The sequence below is a fragment of the Oncorhynchus tshawytscha genome, linkage group LG03 (assembly GCF_018296145.1).
Source record: "Oncorhynchus tshawytscha isolate Ot180627B linkage group LG03, Otsh_v2.0, whole genome shotgun sequence".
Lineage (NCBI taxonomy): Eukaryota > Metazoa > Chordata > Actinopteri > Salmoniformes > Salmonidae > Oncorhynchus > Oncorhynchus tshawytscha.
In genome coordinates, this window is record NC_056431.1 from 67,191,317 (window position 1) to 67,206,608 (window position 15,292).

The 15,292-nt window shown below is 41.2% G+C and overlaps 1 long non-coding RNA gene across 1 annotated transcript; it reads left to right on the top strand.

Moving 5' to 3' along the window:
* Positions 1-1,500: 1,500 nt before the first annotated feature.
* LOC112242037 lies at positions 1,501-3,170 on the top strand. The gene is made up of 2 exons (XR_002952423.2): positions 1,501-2,062; positions 2,318-3,170. It is a non-coding gene; the product is annotated as an uncharacterized LOC112242037 (long non-coding RNA).
* Positions 3,171-15,292: the final 12,122 nt, after the last annotated feature.

Here is a 15,292-nt window from a genome sequence, read left to right on the forward strand (position 1 = left end):
ACCAGTTTATCTGTAAACAAGCATTTTTTCCCCTTCCAGTCTCATTGTCCACACTGTACCAGCAGGCATGTACACAATGAATGCATGTCCCCTCTCTCTCTCTGTGTGTGTGTGTCTCTCTCAAAGTGTACTGCCTTTTACTGAGAAAGATTTTACTGAGAACTCAAACACTTGTTTGATAATCAGATTAAGTTTTTTAATTATTTTATTTAACCTTTATTTAACTAGGCAAGTCAGTTAAGAACAAATTCTTATTTAGATTGACGGCCTACTTGTAAAGCCCCCCCGGCCAAACCGTCCCCTAACCCAGACAACGCTGGGTCAATTGTGCGCCGCCCTACGGGACTCCCGATCACGGCCGGTTGTGATACAGCCCAGGATCGAATCCGGGTCTGTAGTGACGACAGTTAGTTTGAACAGCTTTATGTATTTATTAAATGTATGTTTTCTGAATGTAATTTAGAAAGATTAGGATTGGGAAGACAATGGCAGAATACAAACTATAAATTTACTAATTTTGTTAGATTAAAGTAATAAGAAACATGAGTTCCAATTTGTCTGTTGTCATCCGAGCTGTTTGTCATGAGTGCCTGTCTAAAAACAAATGTCTACCTCTCTGTCTAGGGTGGCAAAAATCTGGTAACTTTCCCTACATTACCCTGTTTTCCAGAATTTCTGGTTGGAGGATTCCGGATTTCCTGATTATTATAATTCCAGGAATCCTCAAACCAGGATTTCTAGAAAACCTGAGAACTTGGGGAAAGTTACCGGGATTTTGCAACCCTAAGTGTAGGTCTGTATTTGTACCCGTCACTATGTTCAAAATCATGTTACACACCTGACCCTAGCTCTCTTCTTCCTGTGTAGTAGTTCAGGAGTGTCTTTTTCAAATAAGGCCTGGATGTTAAGCAGAGCAGATGCTGAGGGCCCTGGTGTATTGTAGACATAACATGTGTGTGTTTTTTATATATATTTGTTTTATTATTTAACTAGGCAAGTCAGTTAAGAACAAATTCGTATTTACAATGACGGCCTACTTGTAAAGCCCCCCCGGCCAAACGCAGACGACGCTGGGCCAATTGTGCGCCGCCCTTTGGGACTGCCGATCACAGCCAGTTGTGATACTGCCCAGGATCGAACCCGGGTCTGTAGTGACACCTCTAGCACTGCGATGCAGTGCCTTAGACCGCTGCACCACTCATGAGCCTGTGTGGGAGAATGGTGACACAATAGGTGTGTGTTAGGATGAAATGGCTGTCTGTGTTTATCTTGTCCGAGGTGCACACAGCGCAGGAGGTGATAACAGGCTGCTTATTGACAGGTTGTTCAGCCCAACCGTGTCCTGGCCTGGCCTGTCTGTACACAGCTGTGCATAGTCTCAGGCCCTGTTTTATTGAATTTCGGTGTATAGCACAAACCAAACAGCCACCCTATGTATAGGCTATGCCTACAATTCAGCATAAAGTTATATAATAGGCCTCTCACACATTATCTCTTAGAATCAGGCTATCATACAATGTAAGATAATTATGAATCTAAACTAATTTGGCATTGGCGGCTATAGGCAGATTGCAAGAGAATGGATCCCACAAAGTCACTCAGTTAGTCTCGGCTGGGCTATTCAAGGCTATAGACTAAACTCGCAAGTTGCCATGGCTGGCAGAAATTAAGCGGGAGTGACGGAGAGGCGCCCGCCGATCTCCTCCAAACCCAACCCCCACGTTGTGCTGCGCATCATCACCATTGGGGTGAGCGAGCGCTGTGCTCCTGTTATGCTGGTGGGTAGAAAGTGCGGTTATTTCCCTTTCCCTATACACACCTCTTTAAGTCTGTTGTCCATAATTTACATCTATGCGTGGCACAGACTATACTCTCCTCCCCAATAATTTAGTCTGGCAGTTGCAGTCGGATTAGTCTTTAATTCAAAGGAAGGTTAGAAAAGAAGTCTGACATTCTTAGTAAAGTGTTGCCTACTTCAAATCAATTGCATAAGCAAAAAAACATCTGGTCTGGATCGGTTGAAAGGTTTGAAAGTAGCCTGAGTCTACATCCCGGTGCGTGAGTAAGTAAAGTATCACCAGTTCGCCTTGTCAGGGTGAATTTCGTAGGCTACCGTGCTCTTTTGCTGTTGACGTTCAACCAGGAAAATATCAGTTTTTTAAATCTGAATTCTTATCTTTCAACCACCTCTTCTTTATTTGAGTAATACTTCGGAGTTTAAATGGAACATTGGTGTTTAGCCTGAGTGTGGAAATAGGACTATATAGGCTATTATACGTTTTTACGTTTTAATATGGGCTGTATACTTTTTTTTCAGGTCCTAAAGCGTTAACTCCCCCCCTCCGTTGGCCATTGAAGAGAACGCTGCGTGGGCTGCTAGATCATTTGAGAGTGCATTTTTCTCCTCCAATCCGCTACACAGAGCACACTCCCCATATGCCCAATGGGGAGAAGGGGTGTCTCTAACGAATTTGAATGAAGAGGGTAGCTTTCGGCGCCATTTTCGAGTGAGCTGCGATTGCTTCAACAGCTGAGAGGAGCGGCTGCAGTGAGTAGGCAAGACGAGCTCTGGAGCTGTCGCAAGAGACGGACATTATTTTCGGAGACTCGGAAAATTATATACAAAAATTATCCCTAAAAAAAGAACGCCGATGGATAAAGAAAAGGGATAATAAGGCCAAGACTACGTCGTATCAGGACTGGGGGAAACGTTAGATAGTTACTGTAACGTTAGCATTACTAGCGATAAGAAATTGGTGTCTGACTTGGCGTCTGTTGAAATGTAACGTTTATAAATGCATTTACGACAAAATAAGTGGACCTCTCTAAAAAAAGAAGCAAACATTTTAGAAAAAATATTTCCGGGTCGATTGAGTGGAGAATGACCGGTAGAATTTAGATTTTTTTTTGTTGTTTGTTGCGTTTTAGTCCTGTTTTAGAGCGTTCCGTTTGAGCGGGAGGTGGAAAAGCGGGAGGCGCTGGAGTGAAGAGCCAGTCGGCACCGCTGTCAACAACATGCACTGCGAGATGAATCTTCATATCGTTGGCTACCTCTTGAAAACGCTGCAAGGATTTTTCTGTAAAGCCGAGGACACCTTTTCATGTTTGATTTATTCATTTTTTTTTTTAAATGTATATATATATATTTTTTTAAAGGAATTTTAAAAGTCTTACTTGTTTCACGTTTTTATCACGTTTCTAGCTAAGTTAACATTGGTGGATTCGCTTGATTGAAAACGTTATACAACGTTTTATGGTAAGTGTCCATTGATTGCTGTTTTAACTAACAAGAGAACGTTTGTTAGTCAACTATCAAATCGACAATTCCAGCAGCTTGGCATACGATGTCTACAGTGTTTGCTCAATGATTGTCATGTTTGTTTTTACCATCCCGATGCAATTTGCCTTTGAGTAACTAGCTGCGTCGTGTAACGTTTTAGGCAGTCTGATTTTGCCTGCCGGAACAGTTGCCACGTTTTGCTATCATTCTTTTGATTCATCGTGACTTATTAGCCCACATTTTTTTGTTTTTTTGTTTTGTTTTGTTGCATTGGACATAATATCAGCTGTAGTTATCGTGTTTTGCCTTTGATTGAGAGGGCGTGTTTGCTCAGTCAGGCGAGTGCCACATTGTAACGACTGTGATTACAACATAGTGTGCACATTTTTTTTTTTTAACCAAACTCTTGGCTACTGTATCCTGTACGTGAGCACACGATAATCAAATTGCACATTGTACGAGCAGTGTCAGGGCTGCTTGATTGTGATACAATGTTTCAATATTGACTGACTGATACCAGGTAGTCAGAATATGATTTGCATTGAATAGTAAGTATGCTATAATGTAACGTTTGCTACCGGAATGAGTCCTTTTCTGCAGTTTAAACTGCTAGTTCAAGAACTTGTGGGATTTATTCTGTGGATGAGGAGGCGGCTTGCTGGCACACGTAAGATGCAGTAAAGTAGCCTCTCATACGAGTCATACTTGTTTTGCCCCGTCTTTCAGACTACTGAAATCGTGGCGGTGTGTAGAACATGCGTGTATCTCTCTCGCATATCTCAAACTAGAAAAAAAAATGGTAGTCCTACTCAACATGGAAATTATATTATTTTCCCATTATATATATATATATATATGACTACACTCGTTCTTTTAATCCTGCCTCACCATTGCCTTTAGCTACTACACTGCTCATACAGAATAACCCACTGTTCTTTCAGTCGTTTCTTTTTATCCTGATCTCCTTTCCACCTAACAATTTATATTTTTGCTAAACAATCATCTCAGGGGGAAAAGAACAATGAACACCACTTTGATACAGCTACGACTTTTCTTCGATAGAGCTATGACTTTATTGTAGCGGTAAGAAGAATTAAGCAGCAGGTTATGATAATTAACGTAGCAGGTTAGGAGAATTAGGTTACGTTTAGGAAGAGGGTGAGTGTTAGTGAAAATGCTCTCCTAACCTGCTACAAAAAAGTAACTTGTAGCGAAGTGACTACTCAGCACTTCCCCCTTAGTCGCTGCTGCAGTGGGGGTCAATTGTCCCGACTGTCAATTATCATAATTGATGTAAATGTTTCTTCTCCTGTCATGTGATGTCAAAATGGGGTTAACAAGAGTGAACGTGGGCCATTTTCCACATCAAGCGGTCCCAGGCGCTTTGAATTGAGGCACAAAAAAAAGGCTCCTCTAGATTTTATTTTGTGTGGGGGGTGGTGTATTAATATATATTTTTTTAAATACACCGGATTCTCAAGAGTTGAGGCTTTACTAATGTAATTAATTATTTAAAGTTGAATATGACACTTTCCCCATTCATTTGTCTCAATGATTTTTCCTGTCAGAAACAATATATTGATTACTTAGGGTTATGCTAAAGATTTTACAAAACTGAGTTAAGTCTAAACTGTACATGTCCTCTACAGTACAACCAAAGATGTACTCACTGCTGTTTAATCCAGGGAGTGTATTACTGATACAGCAAAATCCCAGTTATAATTGAAGCTAAGACAATATATATTGTTGCTACCATTGTTGCACAACAAAGACTATGTATTGCATTCTGTATCAATTAGGCCGCCCGTGTAGTTAGTCAGTTAAAGCATATAGGAGTTTCTTTTTTTTAACCGGGAGACGGGAGTAGTTCTGATGGCATTTTGTTCCTGTGACCTCTGCTGAACCCAGCATGAGGGAAAATCCCTCTGAAAACCACATTGTGGAGGTGGTGATGCATGAGGCTTTTTTTTTCTTCCATTTTAAAAAAAACCAAAACTTCATATGATCGAGATTCCACATTGTCATTCCAAATGAAAATGTTATTTTGAAGAGAAGTGTTTGGTTTGTATGAGTGTTTGGACAATGTCATGCACCATGTGAAATGTACTTTACTGTTTTTTAGTAATAGCAAGTGACCCCCCCCCCTTGTGATTATTGGGTTGTTTGTGTTTACTTAAACTGGTAAGTGCAGACTGGTGTCTAAGAAACCCTCCAATGCAATATAAGTCAGTGTAGTTGTGAGCAAGACATACAGCACATATAATGCTCAAATCCTACAGTAGTTTTGTATCATACATTTCCTCAAGTGATCCTAATGTTTGCACAGCAGCATTTGCAGGAAGTAGATTGAAATTAGCATAGGCTAAATTATGTTGCTGATAAATGTAATGACTATTCTTGGATGTGTGAAATATTAGTGCTAGCTCTCTCATTGTTTAAAAAAAAAAAAAAAGAAGGAAATGGATCTGCTTTATTATTAGTCAGTTGAGTAGGCTGGTAGTGAAACACGGAGTGTTTGTGCAGTTCTAGAACATTAGTATGACATTCTGTGACTCATCATTCTGTGTTCTGAGGCCCCGCTGGCAAAATGGGCTCCCACCCCCATTTCCTGGTGGAGTTGTGCCTCCTCTCTGCTCACAAGTGTGGTAGCTGGTCTATAGAGAACCACCCCATACAGTACAAACTCTGTAGTATTCAAATTCACCATGATGCGAGCAGGTTTTTACAGGTTTTGTTGGTTATTTTCCAGGGCTCTGTCATGGTGTGCTTCCACAACTGCAGTATCACGGGCAGGCCAGAAAGAGGCTATCATGGTGCCTCCCTCATAAAACAGGATACTACTTTACACGTCCTGATAATTTTTACTTTTTAACCAGTTCAGAGTAGAATCCATGTTTTGTTTTTATTATTTTGGGAGTGTGACTGGTATTATGTAAAGTGTATGGCTGTTGATGTCAGATAAGTGCTTATCATTGGAAGCATGTTTTTATTTAATTAGTCAGTTAAGAACAAATTCTTATTAACAATGACTGCCTAACAAAAGGCCTTCTACGGGGACTGGGATTAAAAATATAGGACAAAACGCACATCACGACGAGACACCAATCCATAAAGAGATGCAGACGGGTATGTTATGTACACACTGACTCACATATTAAGTTGCTTGTGTCATGCATGCATCACCCCCTACTTAAAACAATGTCTCAGGTTGGTGTGCTGAGCAATTGTATTGAAGTCCTCATATTTTTATACTGGTGAAGTGATAATGCCATTTGTATATCATTGAGGGTTTTGTAAAGCTTTGCACAAGTTAGTGCAGTTCATATTTTCTGTGTGTACTGAACAAAAATATAAATGCAAACATTTTCAACGATTTTACTAACTTACAGGCTGTGCCTGGGAGGGCATAGGCCCAGCCGATCAGAATGAGTTTTTCCCCACAAAAGGGGTTTATTACAGACAGAAATACTCCTCAGTTTCATCAGGTGCCTGGTGTCAGACGATCCCACAGGTGAAGAAGCCGGATGTGGAGATCCTGGGCTGGCGTGGTTACACCTTGTCTGAGGTTGTGAGGCCAGTTGGAAGTAATGACAAATTCTCTCAAGCAACATTGGAGGTGGCTTGTGGTAGAGAAATGAACATTAAATTATCTGGCAACAGTTCTGGTGGACATTCTGGCAGTCAGCATGCCAATTGTACGCTCCCTCAACTTGAGACATCTGTGACATTTTTGTGGGGCAAAACTACACATTTTAGAGGCCTTTGGTCCCCCGCACAAGTTGCACCTGTGTAATGATCATGTTTTAATCAGCTTCTTGATATGCCACACCTATCAGGTGGCTGGATTGTCTTGGCAAAGGAGAAATGCTCACTAACTGGGATGTAAACATATCTGTGGACTTTACATGTTGCCTTTTATAATTTTTGGTCAGTGTATATATTCTACAAAAAGGTTTATCACAGTAACTACAGCTCAGTCTGTATGGACAACATGTGTTGCGGTCACTATAGCTGACATTCTATGGCTTTGCTGTGCGAAATGTAGTGGGATGGTTTACTAGATGTGTAAATGCGATATTTAAGGTATTAATGTAGCCATTTATTAAAATAAATCACTCATTACGTTAACTAATGCTGTCTGGTTAATACTCCACTAAGTTTGACTTCTGATCCTATTGAAACACATTGTGTATTTTACCATTCACTTCAGGCTTAAGGGAAGTAACAGGTAGACATTGCTGCCTAGTTACTTAAAAATACTCATATGCCCCAAAATATTATGTAGTAAAATTGGAATATAGTGTACTTTTTTTTAGCTTTAGCCTTCCAGTTAGTATTTTTCACTGTGTGAGGGAGCGAGCAATCAACCTAATCTTTACACTGGTTGTAGTCCGTGGCACCAGCAGTCCTTTGAGTTTTAACTGGATTTTAAAAATATATATAATTCATATTGTTTGTATGGGTGCCACACCGTAACAGTAAACTGACTATGGGAATAACTCAAAGGAGCAGCACTCGTGTGTGTGTGTGTGTGTGTGTATATATATTTATTTTATTTGATGGGTACTATCCTGTCAGTCAACTGTGTAGGGGAGATGTCACCATGGTTATATTCTCACATCTCCTCTCTCTATCCCTCTGGGTTTGGGGATGTTACCAGACATCGTGCCTCCTCCGGCCCCCAGCATCACGAAGCGTCATGGCCCGTCTTGGTACATCACAAACAGGAACAGTGGATTAATAAATACGAATATCAAATGTTTTTTTTGTTTCAACGTGTCTATTTTGGGGTCCTTGTGCAAAACCCAGCTTTTGGGAAGGGGAGGGACTGACAAAGGACTCACATTAGTGGGAAAGCATTTCAGATGAGCTCAACTCTTAAAATAGGGAATGTTTAGACACTGGTCAGGAGTGAGAGTTTTGGCCCAAGTGTTTTGATAGGGTGCAGTGTGTGTGGTTTAGATTTTGGGGGGGGTCGCTTGTAAATCCATTCTCTCACTCACTCTCACACCCTGAACTTGGATTGTAATCTCCCTCAATGCTGGTTCTCTGGACTGCTCCTCACATGGTGAGATGATGACTCCTGTTGATTACTAGTGCGACAGGCGTTGGTTCGGTATCCGTGTTTACGGCCAGGCGAGGGTTGTGATGCAGCTGCAGTACGTAGGGTAGTCTGTTACTAGTAGTTTTCTCTGTGGGTCTGGTGCCGAGGTGTCTGTCTGGGCGCAGCTCTGAAACGGCTGGCGTCGCACTGCTTCTGCTTTGTCTACTTCCTGTTGATTGCTTTCTGGCCCTGTAGTGGCTACTGAGGGGAGGTGAAGGCGGCAGCAGCAGCTCTATTCAAGTGGTGAGTTGACAAGAGAAACCCCTAGAGCCAGAAGTGTGCAGTGTTTTGGAAGTCAGCTAAGTTTGGTGTACATGGGCCTAATGTACATTTGTGTGTTTTGGTTTTCTGTACGGGCAGGTGTGAACGTAGGATTTTTACACTACTAGACAGATGTTTGCTATGCGAGGCTGGATGTGTGTGTGTGTGTGTGTGGCATGCTTTTCCTCCATATACATGCAGAAACTGGTCATGGGAATTTGTTGTATGGGAAGCCCTCTCCCTAACCTTGACTGGATGTCTCCCCCAGTTCACAACATGTATCTGGACTGGTGTAGGGTTGTGATAAGGCTGGTAGTCTGTTTTTAATTAGAGTTCATCTTCGCATACAACTTTCATGATCACAATTACAAGATTTACATGATTGGCTTTATATTATTTTATACCTCCTGCATTATCCAATGGCCGTGCTTCCTCTTCTGCATTATCCAATGGCCGTGCTTCCTCTTCTGCATTATCCAATAGCCGTGCTTCCTCTTCTGCATTATCCAATAGCCGTGCTTCCTCTTCTGCATTATCCAATAGCCGTGCTTCCTCCTCTGCATTATCCAATAGTCGTGCTTCCTCTTCTGCATTATCCAATGGCCGTGCTTCCTCTTCTGCATTATCCAATAGCCGTGCTTCCTCTTCTGCATTATCCAATAGCCGTGCTTCCTCCTCTGCATTATCCAATAGCCGTGCTTCCTCTTCTGCATTATCCAATAGCCGTGCTTCCTCTTCTGCATTATCCAATAGTCGTGCTTCCTCTTCTGCATTATCCAATGGTCGTGCTTCCTCTTCTGCATTATCCAATGGTCGTGCTTCCTCTGCATTATCCAATGGTCGTGCTTCCTCTTCTGCATTATCCAATAGCCGTGCTTCCTCCTCTGCATTATCCAATAGTCGTGCTTCCTCTTCTGCATTATCCAATGGCCGTGCTTCCTCTTCTGCATTATCCAATAGCCGTGCTTCCTCTTCTGCATTATCCAATAGCCGTGCTTCCTCCTCTGCATTATCCAATAGCCGTGCTTCCTCTTCTGCATTATCCAATAGCCGTGCTTCCTCTTCTGCATTATCCAATAGTCGTGCTTCCTCTTCTGCATTATCCAATGGTCGTGCTTCCTCTTCTGCATTATCCAATGGTCGTGCTTCCTCCTCTGCATTATCCAATGGTCGTGCTTCCTCTTCTGCATTATCCAATGGCCGTGCTTCCTCCTCTGCATTATCCAATGGTCGTGCTTCCTCCTCTGCATTATCCAATGGCCGTGCTTCCTCTGCATTATCCAATGGTCGTGCTTCCTCTGCATTATCCAATGGTCGTGCTTCCTCTTCTGCATTATCCAATGGTCGTGCTTCCTCTTCTGCATTATCCAATAGCCGTGCTTCCTCTTCTGCATTATCCAATGGTCGTGCTTCCTCCTCTGCATTATCCAATGGTCGTGCTTCCTCCTCTGCATTATCCAATGGCCGTGCTTCCTCTTCTGCATTATCCAATAGCCGTGCTTCCTCTTCTGCATTATCCAATGGTCGTGCTTCCTCTGCATTATCCAATGGTCGTGCTTCCTCTTCTGCATTATCCAATGGTCGTGCTTCCTCTTCTGCATTATCCAATGGCCGTGCTTCCTCTTCTGCATTATCCAATGGCCGTGCTTCCAGGTGTTTTTACTCCCTTTTTTGTGTCCTCAGTCATCAACACTTTCATTGAATTAAAAATATGATCTGTGCTGTTTTTCAGTTGATATTAAACTTTTTTAACTGTATAGTTTCATGTGCTGTATTAGGGTTAGGTGTCCCAGTATATCTAGGCCTAGTATTTGGAGTGTTACAAGGGCCCTACCTGACAGTGAATAGGGAGATTGCACACTAGGCTGAGAGTGGTGCAAACCTGTGGAGAGAAGAGGTCACTTCACACATCCCCTTTTTAGTAAAGTCTTGAGAAATGAAGAAACTGTGAGAGTTTGTGTTTAGGCTATGATGTGTGAGACTGTGTAGTCTATGGTGTGTATCTCTGATATCGGTGTTGTGTAGGGCAGGACTATACCCGTATCGAGATGTTTTCCTTGGCAAAAATAAAAACACAAAGCAGGCCAAATGTTTCTGTCTCTTTATGTAAAATACTGTGTGGTATAGCATGGAAAATAAACGTGACTCTGGATCACATGTTTGTTTCCAACATTTGGGCTGCTTTGCTAATGTTAAATACGCTTTGTTTTTGTCTCCTTGCCACGATACTAACGAGTATCGCGATACTTGTATTGTCCTAGTGTTGTGCAGAGGGAACCCCAGTCAGTCACTCTGCCCTGCCGTCTCTGCCTGCCTGGGGAACTACTGGACATGTTGTGTGTTGGACAAGTGGGAATGGGGCTTTCGTTGTTGCAGGATTAACGCCCACAACTGCATGACTGGTGTTTCTAAGGAAGGGAAGGGGTACTATTTTTAGATAACAGGCCTGGTGTAAATTACAATAAACTGAACCTCCACCACCACCCCTGCCTCTACACACCCCTGTCCAAAACAGTTACCTATGGCTTGTTACTCACCACTCCAGTCTTTTAGGGAGAAATTAACTCTAAAATAGATGGATTTGAAACCAAGTGTGGCTCAAGCCTCAAGTTCATACCCATTCTAGATGAATGCTGACAATTGCGATTTTGCTTAAACATGACTCGATTTTTGAAGCTGGTTTATTTTAATAGTGATTTATAAACTGTATAATTTCTCTGTTCAAGAAGTCTTGGTAAGGGATTTCAGGAAAATTGCAGTGTCACATGACACGCGTGCTGTTCTGGTAAAGCTGTTAGACGAACCACTAATGACATGCGTGCTGCTCTGGTAAAGCTGTTAGATGAACCACTAATGACATGCGTGCTGCTCTGGTAAAGCTGCTAGATGAACCACTAAAGACATGCGTGCTGCTCTGGTAAAGCTGCTAGATAAACCACTAATGACATGCGTGCTGCTCTGGTAAAGCTGCTAGATGAACCGCCTATGCAAACTCCTCATCGTTTGACACAACTCATAAGTAAATTCTACACTCACCATGACCACATTGAGTATTTTGACATAGGCCTATATAATATTTTTTGAAAAGTGTTTAAAGTTTGCAAAGTCAAACAATATTGGATAATGGACAAGAACATCTCTCCGTACACAAGTATCCAGATGTACTTTCAACTTCAGTCTAGTTACACCAGGTCTCATCTGGGTACTTCAGTCTAGTTACACCAGGTCTCATCTAGGTACTTGTGTTCGGAGAGATGTTTGAAAATAAAGCCCTAGTGAAATTGCCCTATTATTAGTTATGCAGATTTTTTATTTTTTTTGTATGATAACGTCTGCCGTTCATACTTAGTCCTTTCCCAGAATGCAATGTCAGGCTTCCGTAATTTATGTAGTCGTTTTACATAATTTATTTTGCCTAAACTATGAAATTTCATGGCTGTTTTTATACTCCGCATTGTGCATAACATTCTCATAACCTAGCTAAAAATGTTAAAGGCAGAGTTAAATTCAGACTTTGGTTGAGGGTAAAGTTGTATCAAGTGAAGGACAATCAGCCTCCCATAGAATCACAATCAATCAACATATTTGTTCATAAAATGTTTTTGTCTAAGTCATTACATTTACCATTTAGCCTACATCACACTAATAGCTATATATCTCACACACAGCAGAACAAGATATTGTGTTGAATTGGAGGCCCCCAGTGGAAAGGGGTCACTTGACCTTTGCCCCCAGGGTCAGGTGACTCTTGAGGGTGTGAGTGCTGTAGGAATGGGTTCAAGGTCTGAGGAGTAGAGGCAACATATCCAGACATGCTCCCTTCATAGGGTGACTGCAGGGAAAGGTTAAAGCCATAATGGTGTGTGGATATTGGGTTGTAGTGATTAATTGGGTTGTAGTGACACCTGGTCAGAACTGACTGCAGTCGACTCCTCTTGACCCACCAGCGACTGTCGGACCTCATCCACTCCTCTGGTTCATGGGAGTTAATTTATGATTGTCATATAGGTAAAAGAGAGGGAGAGAGTCAGAGGGGGAATGCCTGAAGGAGTGGCACTGGAGTGTGTGTGTGTGTGTGTGTGGAGAGTTTTCTTTTAGATGAATTCAGGTCAGATTTATTTTTCAATTTAACTTCAATTTTATTGAATTTGAATAATACCTATTTTACATCATTCACATGTCTGACTTAAAATGTAATCAACTGAGGTCTCTACACTAGTTGCTGGTATGGAAAATGTAGGTTATGGTGACACACATTATTTCTGTATTACAATGTGCATGACTGAGTCTGAAGCATTAATATTATTCAGGCAATAATGAACAATTCTGTCGTGAGTGTATTTATATAATGACCAGAATACATCCTCTGTACCTCCAGAAAAACAATGGAATTTCATTTTTTTAATGTTATTTTTCTTATTTTCAGCTTCATGAAATATAGGCTTCTTGCAGTTAAGTCCCAATCCTAAAACCTCCCTTGAAAAGGGGACAAATTTAAGTGACCTCATATCTAGGAGTCATTTGTGGTTTGCTGTGCTGCACATTTAGTTTTCGATGGCTATTTGACTTTTTCTCTGAGAGATTGAGTGGTGACATTACATCTGTTGCTGTATTCAGTATGAAGGAAACTGGGTTTCATCTTACTTTCTATGAATCCAAGTAGAAATTCCTCTAAATGGGCTGGTCATCTTTGTATGCATTTGATTGTTTTTGTACCTGTATCGCCCTTCTGAAAAATGACAACGTTTGTCACAACAAACAGAAATCAATCAGTCATTAGTGTTCTAGCATGTCTTGGCCCACCTTGTCCAAATTAATATTGGGAGAGATGGTGTGTGTGTCTCTGTCCTGGTTAAGTTCACGGGGAGCCTCTGTTCTATAGACACAATTTAGCAGGCATTAGCAATGCTCATGTAGTGTATGTGTGTATCGTCCTTAACATGGAGTCCTGTACCAACGTGAAAACTATAAGATCTGAAATGGATAAGTTATGAAATACTGGAAATATATTTTTGTGCGTAAGAGGGAGAGTGTAAAGGGACCAAGGGTTCAATTCTCAAATTCAGACATGCATTCAGTATCAGCAGGTGTACTTTGCAATATTTTTTGCTGAAATGACTTTTACGTTACGTCTTCTCATTGGTTGGTATAACTTGAGTGAATCTAATCTTGTTTGAAAATACTAGGCTAAATGTGTTACTATGTTTTGAATGTTGTGTGATTTTAGGTAAGGTGTGTGTGTGTGTGTGTGTGTGTGTGTGTACACTTCTCTGCTCCTACCCTGTAATACAGAGGCCCATCTCCCAACAGCACGGTGTTAACTCTGGGTTATTTCCTTATATACACCCACAGTCGTGTCCAAGATGGCAGATGACGTCATTGTTTGTTAATCAGTATAAACACCTGTAGGGAATGGAAAACACCCATTCTCTGCTCTACAATGTCTGATGCATTTCTCAAAAGGTTTATTTTAATCTCTGACAACATCCAGTTGTCGTTCAAGGTGGTGGTATTCCATGTCCTTTTGGATGCCTCTGTTTTACAGATTCGTGGCTTTTTATTTAAACAAATGTACATGCACCCTTTCTAATAAGTTACACCAATCATTTTTGAAAATGCTATCTCCGTCCTGCCAGGGGGAAGTGGATCATCAACTAATTAATGGTCTTCGACTTACCTTTTTTTTTTTTATCTGGTGACGTTGGGCAGCTGTTGAATTGTGCATTAGTGGTATTGGAGTGGTTATTGGACTTGATGAAATCAGCAGAAGCAAGTGATATTTGGAAACTAGGGTAACTATAATTGTGATGCAAGTTAATACCACACCATAACGCTTGTCACTTTAAACCCTGTTTGTATATGTTGCTGACCTGCCTTTCAATAGCTTCCCTTTTGACCAGATGACAGTGAATAAAACATCCTTCAACGTCCGTCAACCACTGTTTTCTTTTCAGTAGACTAAATGTTACTTAGCAGCGTTAGGGGCTATTCATTTTCAATAAGTGTCAAGTAACATTGACATTGAGACTTGATATTTATGTCCCTTTTGTCATGCTATGGTTGTTGTCTCATAGTAGTACCTCTTCTGACTTTAGGGGATGGAGTGAGTAATATTGGATTCCGAGATCATTCATTTTTGAACTGAGCTCTTTCAAAATTGGCATTCTTTTCTAAATGTATTGCAATTATCAGATTTGTTTTGAGTAATTTAAGATACTAACATGTCTGAGGTTTCATATTGGTCAGTTCATTTTGGGAACAAAAAAGACTATGAAGATGAATGCTTTTCACTCTAACTCAAGTCTTGGGGCCGGGTTTATAGACGTTGCACCATAATTTGGCTTAGTAAAACTGGCCCTGTTTCCCTTATAGGAAGTGATTGAAACCGCATCTCCCCTTCAATTTAGCTGATCCGGACTCAATCTGCCATAATAAATAAATCGATATAGATCAATCACACACACACGTAAGTGACAGTTATAGAAGAGAAGTGTTTTTCCTTTATTTAGCTAATTACCTGACTTGACCCCATCCTCCCTGTGTTTTCAGATGGTTGGAGTCTTGGAGTTCCCTTCAGCCACAGAGATGACCTGGATGTGTGTGTGAGTGAAAGAAAGAGGTGTGTGTGTGTGTGTGTGTGTGTGTGT